The following is a 10944-nucleotide window of genomic DNA, read 5'->3' as shown; positions in this document are numbered from 1 at the left end:
AAAAATGTACTAGTGTCTCAAGACAAAACACATCATTTCCTGGCAGTAAGTACTTAGGAACCCTGTTTTTCCAGGACATTTTATCTGTCTTCTCCATGTCAACATGTAGCTCCCTGAGCTCTGGATGAGCCTTACTGAGTAACAGCTGATATAATTATAAGTGAGAATATAAATTACTACATATTATTTACTCTTTATAGGAAATAAGTAAGAGATTTTTTTGGGGGAAATATAAGTATTAGTCTTATCCTCAAAAAGTCTAATGGCTAATTTTTTTTAAAATTCTTTACAAATCTTGGACAAATCCTAGAACACAGAAAATTCATTTTACACTTTGTTCTACACGCATATTAGGTGGGTTTAACTACTTAATAATCTCCTGGGTCTATAGTTCTAATTCCACCTATATATTTTTCCCTTTTTCCGACTCCTTTTCTGACAAAAACTGTTGATTTTCAAAGATGGCTTAAGAGAGGAAGATAGATTCAGATATGCTGAGAGCTGTTGGAACCCACACAAATGGGGATGTGAGACATCTTAGCAATAGTAAGATTGCATAGAAACAAATAAGTGTCACAATATATGCTCATTATAACAACTGCTAAAATTCTGGTTCATTTTGCAGAAACATGCACAGCTCAAAATCTAATTTCAGACAACTCTTCACTAAGCAGAATCATGACTACCTTATTTGTGTTTTTAAATTCTTGACAGTGCACAATTGGGGGAAGGGACAGAGAGAGAGGGATAGAGCATCTGAAGCCGGATCTGCACTTACAGCTGTGAGCCTCATGTGAGGCTCGAACTTACGAACCATGAGATCATGACCTGAGCCGAAGTCAGATGTTCAACTGACTGAGCCACCCAAGTGCCCCAAATATCAAATACTTGATATTATATTCATAGGAAAGTTTATTATTGTGCATTTCTCTGGGAAATGCAGCTAATTCATGCCTTTAATTTTTTAAATGTGTATTTATTTTTTTGAGAGAGAGAGAGCATGAGCAGGGAAGCGGCAGAGAGAGAGACACACACAGGATCCAAAGCAGGCCCCAGGCTCTGAGCAGTCAGCACAGAGCCAGACTCGGGGCTGGAAGTTATGAGCTGTGAGATCATGACCTGAGCTGAAGTCAGACACTTAACTAAGCCACCCAGGTACCCCTGCTAATTCATTTTAATTCATGCCTTTAAAATCTACATAACTATAAATAAAAGACAGACCTTTCTGAGTTCCTTGCTGTTCTGGTAGATGTGTGTAAAGGTCCATGTTATTTTATCTTTAGAAAACAAAGACAGAGGGTTAGCAGTGTGATTAATTGGATGGATTTGGGGACGAGATTTTATTTAGCTGGATTCTTATTATTACAATGCGCTACTTAAAAAATTTTTTTAATGTTTTATTTAGTTTTGAGAGAGAGAGACAGCATGAGCAGGGGAGGGTCAGTGAGAGAGGGAGACACAGAATCCAAAGACAGGCTCCAGGCTCTGAGCTAGCTGTCAGCAGAGAGCCTGACATGGGGCTCAAACCCATGAACTGTGAGATCGTTACCTGAGTCAAAGTCAGATACTTAACCAACTGAGCCACCCAGGCCCTTATGTGCTACTTTTTAAAAGCTGGACAAACAACTCCCTAAGCCTCAATTTCCTCACTTATAAAATGGAGATAGTATTGTCTTTCTCGTGTGGTTGTATAAGTATTAAATAAGCCAATGAATGTAAATGTGGTACACATGTTGGCACATGAGGTGTGTGTGTGTGTGTGTGTGTGTGTGTGAGTATCCACCTCTTCATAGGTTCTGCTTTCTTTCTGTCCCCCACCCCTCATCCCAACCCCTCATGCAGTTTAGGGGCAGGACAGAAAGTAAAACTGGTTTTCAAGTCATTCTGTCATTGATGTCTTCAAAGCCTCAAACTTCAGAGAGTTTAGGTTTTGCAGGAAAAAGGTGGGCTGTCATTTGAAGGCAGAGATAGGGTGCCTTGAAAAAACATACAAGAACGAATGGTTCTCCAGAATACACAGAAGGTCCCCAAAGCTGAGGAGGAACAGGAGGGTGTTTGTGGGTCCCGAGAGCCGAGGGGTCTGCATCCCTCCCTGTGCCAGTACCTAGAGCTGGCAAGACTCCCCAAAGGTGTGGGCACTGCAGAGCTTTCTGGCGGGGGCGGGGGTGCTCGGTGGGCAGGGGCTGGAGGATTTCCGGGAGCTGAAGCAGGGCTTGCTGTAGTATTTAAGGGAGTGTAAGAAGGGCTACCATCTGCCAAAGCTGAAGGAGACACACTCCCAGGGTCAAGGGATAGCTCTGCTAATAGCAAGGACAGTTGCAGATGACCAGAAGCCCGGATGTCACTTCATGTGACGACAGAACCAGAGGTTAACTCTGTGTTGGGCAAGGACAGATTCTCAGAGGGACTAAATTTCACAGCAGCCCAATGGGATAGGGCTGAGAATCCGAAATTAAATTGAGTTACAAAAAATGAAGAGATCAGATGCAACTTAACTTGTAGACCAAGATTCATGTCCAACACTTACTCAAAATGTGTCATTAATAGTAATTATTTAGCTGTTAGTAATATGGAAGAAAGAAAAAAGAAAATTCTTTGGCTGACATCTCTTAATACTTCCTGCCTACTTAGGGGCCTTACTTGATCAGTTATACCTGGAATTTTGGATCTTTTCTTTCCATTCACATCTGCCGCTAAATATGCTAAAATCCTTTTCTTACTCTCAAACAGCAATCAGCAATTTCTCTTGACCCAATCATTCTATCAAGTTCCTCTATCCTTCCTTTTTTTTTAAAATAAAAGATTCTTTTTTTATTAAAATTTTTAACATTTATTTATTTTTGAGAGATGGAGAGAGACAGAGCGTGAGAGGGGGAGGGGCAGAGAGAGAGGGAGACACAGAATCTGAGGCAGGCTCCAGGCTCTGAGCCATCAGCACAGAGCCCGATGCGGGGCTGGAACCCACGAACTGTGAGGTCATGACCTGAGCTGAAGTTGGACGGCCAACAGACTGAGCCACCCAGGGGCCCCATCCTTCCTTTTATTTTGTTGTCATACTTCTTAAGAGTGCAGGAGTGTGAAGTCACACTTGATGTGCCCACTCCTATACACTACCCAAGGGTTAACAGTTTGCCTTACTTTCTCTTCATTGAGGAAAACTAATTTTTATGTGAAGACAATGGCCTCTGGCAAGCCAAATCCAAAGTCTTTTTGTTCTGCGTCCTATTTAACCTCTGACTAAGTTTTGTCAGTGTACATCCCACCTGTAAGTAAAAAATTTTTGATTTTTTTAAGACTTAAAAAATGTTTACTTATTTATTTTGAGAGTAGGGGGAGGATCAGAGAGAGAGAGAGAGAGAGAGAGAGAGAGAGAGAGAGAGAATTCCAAGCAGGCTGTCAGTGCAAAGCCCAATGTGGGGCTCCATCCCCTGAACTGCGAGATCTTGACTTGAGCCAGAATCAAGTTTGATGATTACTGACTGAGCTGCCCAGGTGCCCCTAAGACTTTTTTGAAAGCAGTTTTAAATTTACGACAAAACTGAGAGGGAAGTACAGAGGCTTCCCTCAAGCTCCCTGGCCCGACCTCTACACAGCCTTCCCCATTATCAACATCACTCACTGGAATGGTACATTTTTTACTAAAGATGAATCTACACTGACTCATCATAATCACCTAAAGTCCATCGTTTACCTTAGAATTCACTCTTGGTGTTGTACAGTCTATGAGTTGGACAAAAACAGTGACATAACCATCATTTATAATATAGTGTTTTCACCACACTAAAAATGATTTGTATTTTAGTCCAGTACTGTACAGGAATGTTTTTAAAAGTATGTATAAGGCAATATTTCTAGAAATAGAAGTCACACTGCCCCTCCTTCTTGAGACCCTCTCCAGGGTTTTCTTGTTGATGCTTCAGTTGATGTCCCTGTTATGTCCCTATTCTCCTGAGCCGAGAATTTTGTCATTCCTCATTTCCTTCTCTTTCCCAACATCCAAATCCAAGAAGATGCGAAATCCTGTTGCTTTACCTAAGAAATTTTTCTTAGGAATATTTAGGAAGAGCCATTCCTCTTCCTTCCAGTTTCTACTAGCTAGAGAGAGCTCATTTATCGATCAATTCTAATACTTAATAGTACTTAGTTTATTTTCCTGTTACCAGACTTCTATACACTAGTGATATCGAATGATTTGCATGTCTTTCCGATAAAGTTCTCCATTGTCTGTCTTTACTGTCTCTTGATAGCCCTCATGATGAAGTCAGAGCCCTTTATCTCCCTATATCTCACACGGTGGTCCCTGGATCAGCAGAATTAACACTCTTTGGGAAACTTGTTAGTAAAGCAAAGTCTTAGGCTCCACCCTAGTCCTACCGAAAGCAAAACTCTATAGTCCAGCCATCTGTGATTTAACAAGCCCTCCTCCAGGTGCTTCTGATTCGGAACCACTGCCTCCGCTGGCTGGGAGAAGAATCTTTTTGTCTTGCCTGTACGGCTCTGAGTCCCTGCTGAATTTGTATTTCTCATGCACTTCATGCTCTTTTCTCATTAACCTTCTCTCTCATCCTGCAAATGCCAGACTACAGGACTATTCTTTGTGACTGGAATCCCACACTTGTCATTTTCGTTTTCTCTTCAATAGTTTTTTTTTTTAAGTTTATTTATTTTGAGAGATAGAGAGAATAGGGGAGGGGCAGAGAGAGAGAGAGAGAGAGAGGGAGGGAGAATCCCAAGCAGCCTCTGCAATGGCAGTGCAGAGACCAATGTGGGGCCCGAACTCACGAACCGGGAGATCATGACCCAAGCTGAAACCAAGAGTCTGACACTTAACTGACTGAGCCACCCAGGTGCCCCACATTTTCCTTTTTTCTTGGAAAATTGCTATTATTTCTTCAATATCCATCTCAAGTTCTGTGAGGATCCTGACTTCTCTCAAGAAACAGGCTTGCCCTGTCCTGCATGAGCATTTTGTTCACATATCTGTAACAGCATTTTCCATGTTACATTTTAATTCATCCGTCTGTCTTCCTATCTGTAATATTTTCCTCCAAAGACTGCATTCCTTATGCATGCAGACCAAGTTTTGTTCATCTTTATACCCCTAGTGGCTTGCCTTGCTGTTTTCTGTTTTTCTCTTCTTCTTTGCTTCCTTCCACAGAGGATTTAAGACAGTTGGAAAAAACGTTTTTGAAATGAAATATGTATGCTCAGCACCATAATGGTAATTGAGAAGCTTGGCAGCTATTACAACTGTGTAAAGGTCTTTATCATGTATCAAAGTGACCAGTTTCCTATTGCTCTTAGGTCCACCTGCATACATAAGATGACAGTAATTATTTGAGAGGTAGACTGATTTCCTCTCATGCTCTCACCATATGTTATTTCTATTCCTGCTTTACCCATGTGTCCCAGGAGGCCTCTTGACACAACTTCCTATGTGACCCCAAGATTCTGACAACAAGGATATAATATTTCCCAGGTGATTTCTCTCCACTGTCCAAAATACTATTGCTATAGATGCCGTAATTGCAATTCACTCTCCGGTTTGTTTGTATACTCTGATTGCCCTTCTCAGTCAGAGAAGGAATTGAGCAAAGGAGACTTCCTTGCTCCTTCCTTGGACTCTGGACTTGGTTTGATGGCCTCTTTCACTAAAATAGAGCCCTCTTTCCTTTCTCATATTTATTTCACTAAGATAGACATTTTTTAAAAAGGCTATGTTACTCCAGGTGTGAAATAGATTTTAATTCACAAAAAATGGGAGCTGCTATTTGCTATTTGCAGATGACTCAGTGTAGGTGGCTTTGTTACTGTTATGGACAAGTATCTTCATGTTCCCATAGCTTGATGCTAAACTGTTTAGTAAATTAACTGCATCAAAGCACCAAATTCAATTCAATAGTTTAAAAACTTAATGCAGTTTCAACCAGTAATTGTGCTGTCACAGAGAGAATCATGTGCTTTGTTTCAGAGAAATTAAATTAAAAAGTCAATAGATTGCTTTAAATACCAATAGAGCAAGTTGGAACATTTTTTGATTAATACCTAGCAAAACAAAATCAACTAATGATTCTTAAATAACCTTTTTATTTCATCATTGGGTATTTGGTATTCCTTGATTACTTCCACGGATTCATCTCATATGATATGTAGAAAACCGCATCGGCAAAGCCAGAAGCAGGGTGACTTCTTAAATGTGATTTTCAGTATCATTGAAAGTGACAGATTTTTGACAAAACTCAGTGTTTGCTCTGAACTATTATAGCAGTTCATTCTCCAACAGCAAGTAATTCCAATTCGACACAACGCTTAATGTAGACATTCTGCTCATGTGCTGAATCTCGTAAACCCCTCACTGTCCAATTTACTTCATAAGCAGAAAACTCGGCGTCAACTTGAAGCAGTTTCTTACAGAAAAGAAACCGAGTTGCGACAATACTTTGAACTCCAGGTAAGTGAAAGACATAAACTTGATGCGTTTCTGATGTTCCATTTTGGGATAATAACAATGGGTCTATTCTTAAAGAAATACATAAAACTGAAGCTTTTTGAGCCGCAGTGTCTACGAAGTGGATACATTTGGAGGCCAGTTGTCGGAGGTGCTGATGTGCTGCCCATATGTCTCAATCTGCTGTAATGGTGTCCTGGAGGCCGGATAATACGGTGCTTTTGTCCTGCAGGCTCTGAAGCACCCCCTTCCTTCCCATGTCAAAGGCAGAAAGAACCCCCTCCTACACCACGTCTCTTCACTTGAATCCTTAGCATCTTCCAATGGCCACAAGTTGTTAACCAGTTACTATCAATTTGCCTTCTCTGAGCATATCCAAATGTTTGCCCCAGATTTCACCCATTATGTTGATTATGATTATTCCGGGGCAGATATTCATCGACCTTTCCATACTTAAAAAAAAAATAGAAGTAAGGATTAGGCTGACTGTAAAATTGCCTGTCTGGAAGAAAAAAGTTTGTCATCTACCGGAGAAGTACTAGAAAGGAGAATTTAGCCTTATAGCATGCTATCTTTTCCAGCATTGGAAAAAGGTAGTCAAACTCAGTGATAAATAAATCCAACATCAGAACCTTGCTCCGATTTGATTCTTCCTAATTGTTCTCTCAGAGGGATTTCCTGGACATCCGGGGAAGTGCTGGCTGAGCCTCTGGAGAAGGCAGTGATGTTTCTAGGCTGAGCTGTGCCTCCTGAACTGTCGGAAGCTGTGTGTGAATGTTCTAACCAACAGCCTTTCAGTTTTCATCACCCCTCTGCGACTCTTGCCATTTAGCTCAGAAAACCAGGTAGGTAAGAGAGCTGCTGGTGATCTTGTTTGCCGGAGTTTTGCAGTGCATCCGAATGGCCAATGGTAGAATGATGAAAAAAGTACATTGCCTTCTCTGAAGGAACTTAGTAATGGTCTCCCCCATGGGACCAACTACCTTGAATGAGTATTGGTATAAATTATAGAGGGAAACTGAGGAGGTTCCTTCAATAATTTCACTACAATTTCATTCATTATTCCAAAGATATATATTTTAATATAATTTATTTTTAAGTTGACTGACATAGAATGTATACAGTGTGCCCTTGGTTTTGGGAGTAGATTTCCATGATTCATCACTTACATCCACCACCCAGTCCTCATCCCAACATGTGCCCTTCTCAATGACCGTCTCCCGTTTTCCCCTCTCTCCCACCTCTCCCCATTAACCCTTCATTTGTTCTCTATATTTAAGAGTCTCATAGGGTTTGCCTCCCTCTCTGAAACGTTCTCCTTCCCTTCCCCCATGGTCTGCTGTTAAGTTTTTCAAGTTCTACATATAAGTGAAAACATATAATATCTGTCTTTCTCTGACTTAATTCACTTAGCATAATACCTTCCAGTTCCACTCATGTTGTTGCAAATAGCAGGGTTTCATTCTTTCTCATTGCCAAGTAGTTTTCCATTGTATATATAAACCATACCTTCTTTGTCCGTTCATCAGCTGATGGACATTTGGGCTTTCCATACTTTGGCTATTGTTGAAAGTGCTGCTACGCATATTGGGATGCATGTGCCCCTATGAATCAACACTCCTGTACCCTTTGGGTAAATTCCTAGTAATGCTATTGCTGGGTCATAGAGTAGTTTTATTGTTAATTTTTTAAGGAATCTCCACATTGTTTTCTAGAACATCTGCACCAGTTTGCAGTGTAGTGCAGGAGGGTTCCTATTTCTCCACATCCTTGCCAACATCTGTTATTTCCTGAATTGTTATTTTTAGCCACTCTGACTGGTGTGAGGTGGTATCTCAATGTGGTTTTGGTTTCTTTTTCCCTGATGATGAGTGTCACTGAGCATCTTTTCATGTGTCTGTTGGCCATCTGGATGGCTTCTTTGGAAAAGTGTCTATTCATGTTTTCTGCCCATTTCTTCACTGGATTATTTGTGTTTTAGGTGTTGAGTTTGGTACGTTCTTTGTAGATTTTGAGTACTAAACTTTTATTCGATATGTCATTTGCAAATATCTTCTCCCATTCTGTCGGTTGCCTTTTAGTTCTGTGGATTGTTTCCTTTGCACTGCAGAAGGTTTTTATCTTGATGAGGTCCCAATAGTTCATGTTTGCTTTTATTTCCCTTGCCTTTGGAGATGTGTCGAGCAAGAAACTGCTGTGGCTGAGGTTATTCCACAGATATTTTTTGAAAAAACGATTGTGCTAAAGATTACAGTCGAGTCGAGGAAGATACCTAAACTTGTAAGTGAACTGCAAAGGATAAATTCTGAAATAGAAGGTTTTAAGCTTAATCGGAGGTAGGGGGCATAAAAGATATGAAAAATGCCAAAGAATGTTTTAGTTAACTGATACAATTATAGTTAACTATTATAGTTAATAGAATAGTTAGAACTATAATAGTTAGAACTATTGTAGTTCTAACATTCTCTTAGTAAACACTCCCTCTTTTTTCCCTTTCCTTTTCACAGACAAAGAGGGAAAGGTAAATAAAAGAAACAGCATCAGATGCCACCATGAGTGCTTAGGGATTTATAGTGGTTATCTTAAATACACTTTCTTTCTTTCTACTTCCTTCCTTCCTTCCTTCTTTTCTTTCTTTCTTTCTTTCTTTCTTTCTTTCTTTCTTTCTTTCTTTCTTTCTTTCTTTCTTCTTTCTTTCTCTTACTTCCCTCCTTCCTTCCTTATTTCCTTCCTTCCATCTCTCTCTTTTTCTTTCTTTCTCTCTCTTGTTCTCTTTCTTTCTAATCCTGTTCTATTAAATGGCTGGATTTGGTGACTAACAGTTTGGAAAGATAAGTGGAGGGAAGGTCTACAAGATGCTTCTAGGCTCCAGATAGAAGAATCAGAGTAGGTAGCCTTGGAAAAAAGAACTCCTCAGAATGTCCCAAAAGACAGTTAAGGGGAAAATGGGATTTTCTGACTCATGTATGTAAAATAGCATTTCATAACATTTTGCTAAAGGTTAATCCTGAGTGATGACACTTCCAAATAATTTGCTCAAATGTTTATTCATCTTGTCTTAATCCTGTTCCCGGTAGTTTAAAGATATCAATAAGACCACTTTTATTCTAAGATCTGTGTACAATGGTTTTATCCTATTATCCACAGAAGTGTAATGCTACTATGAAGAAATTTAAATGTATTTATTAAGTATGGTTCTTAACTTTCAAGATAGGAGAAGTTCACTACTTAGTGCTGGTCCTGGAAGAACTTACTGTCTTGTCAGGGAGAAAAGGCTCACAAGAAATAATGCAAAATAGCCAAGTATATAGTCAAGTTTCAAAATGTATTTATTATAGATGTTCAGAGAATTGTGTTCATTGTTGGTTCTCATATGGAAAAGGATTGTGAAATATGTGAGAAGGAACCACTAGAACTGAGTGTTTTCATAGGCTTACCCCTTACTCCAGAGTCATGTTGTGAAAGTTTCCTAACATTGCCTTAGAGCCCTAGAGCCCTCATCTGTAAAGTGGGGAGAAAGATGCCTTACTTGTCTATAAAGGAGATAAGGGTGGACTACCCCCAAATATGCCACTTTGGCACACTGATTATATTGCAGGACTTTTTACCTCAGTACCTAGGGTTCGTTGTCTCTCCATTTTGGAGAGTGAAGTGGTGGACACAAAATGAACAGCAGTCATATGTTTATTAAAAGGTTCAGATTAGAAAGTAAGAATGGTAGAAGATCTTTACAGAGAGGGGACATTTGAAAGTGAATGCCCACCGAACTGTAGGCAAGAGTCCTTGCTTTGGTCACTGCTCTCCGTCTCTCCACTCTTCCCACCCTTATTGGCTTGATGGCTCTAGGTGCTGGGTTGTCCATTCCTGGTTGGCTCATTTTTATTGTAGGAGCATTTTGTTTTGTTTTGTTTTGTTTTGTTTTGTTTAGGGTAAGCTAGTACAATTTCCTGCTTCTAATGTGCCCATATTTTAAATTTGACAATCTTCTTCACATATGGTTAGACAGGCTTATCGCATTTCAAATTTCAAATTAAAAAGCCATGAATTCATGCATATTACGCCTTCAGTTAATTCTTCAAATGTTTAGACTTCAGAGCTGCTTATGACACTAAATTCAATGCCATGTTGATTGAGTCTGTCAATCAGTTTGGTTCTGAAGAAGGCCGCTCCAGGTGTGAAGACATAGCCCATCTTATAAAGATTAAAGGCATCATTTAGAAGCCATGGCTGCCTGGACCATGGCTCTCAGGGTTTCCACATAGCCAGCCTGTGGTCCTTTCACTTGAGTACAAATTCTGATATTTGGTTTGCCCTTCTCAGGACCAAAGCCTTGGCTGTATCCTTGACCAGAGAACCTCGGTGTAAACAATGAGCTGTCGATCTGTTTTTGTGTCGGGCCTTGTTTTTAAAAATAACCAAAGGACAGAAATTACATGCTGGTTTTTTTTCCCCCCTAGGAAGTGTGTCTTGAGTTTTTCCCTTATTATTTTCATTAC

The 10944-nt window shown here is 40.0% G+C and overlaps 1 pseudogene; it reads right to left on the bottom strand.

Annotated features, from left to right (window-relative positions):
* Positions 1–10531: 10531 nt before the first annotated feature.
* Positions 10532–10944, bottom strand: part of LOC115299116 — a 1273-nt pseudogene continuing 860 nt past the window's right edge.

This window comes from Suricata suricatta, chromosome 1 (genome assembly GCF_006229205.1).
Source record: "Suricata suricatta isolate VVHF042 chromosome 1, meerkat_22Aug2017_6uvM2_HiC, whole genome shotgun sequence".
NCBI lineage: Eukaryota > Metazoa > Chordata > Mammalia > Carnivora > Herpestidae > Suricata > Suricata suricatta.
This window is presented reverse-complemented; position numbering and strand designations above follow the sequence as displayed.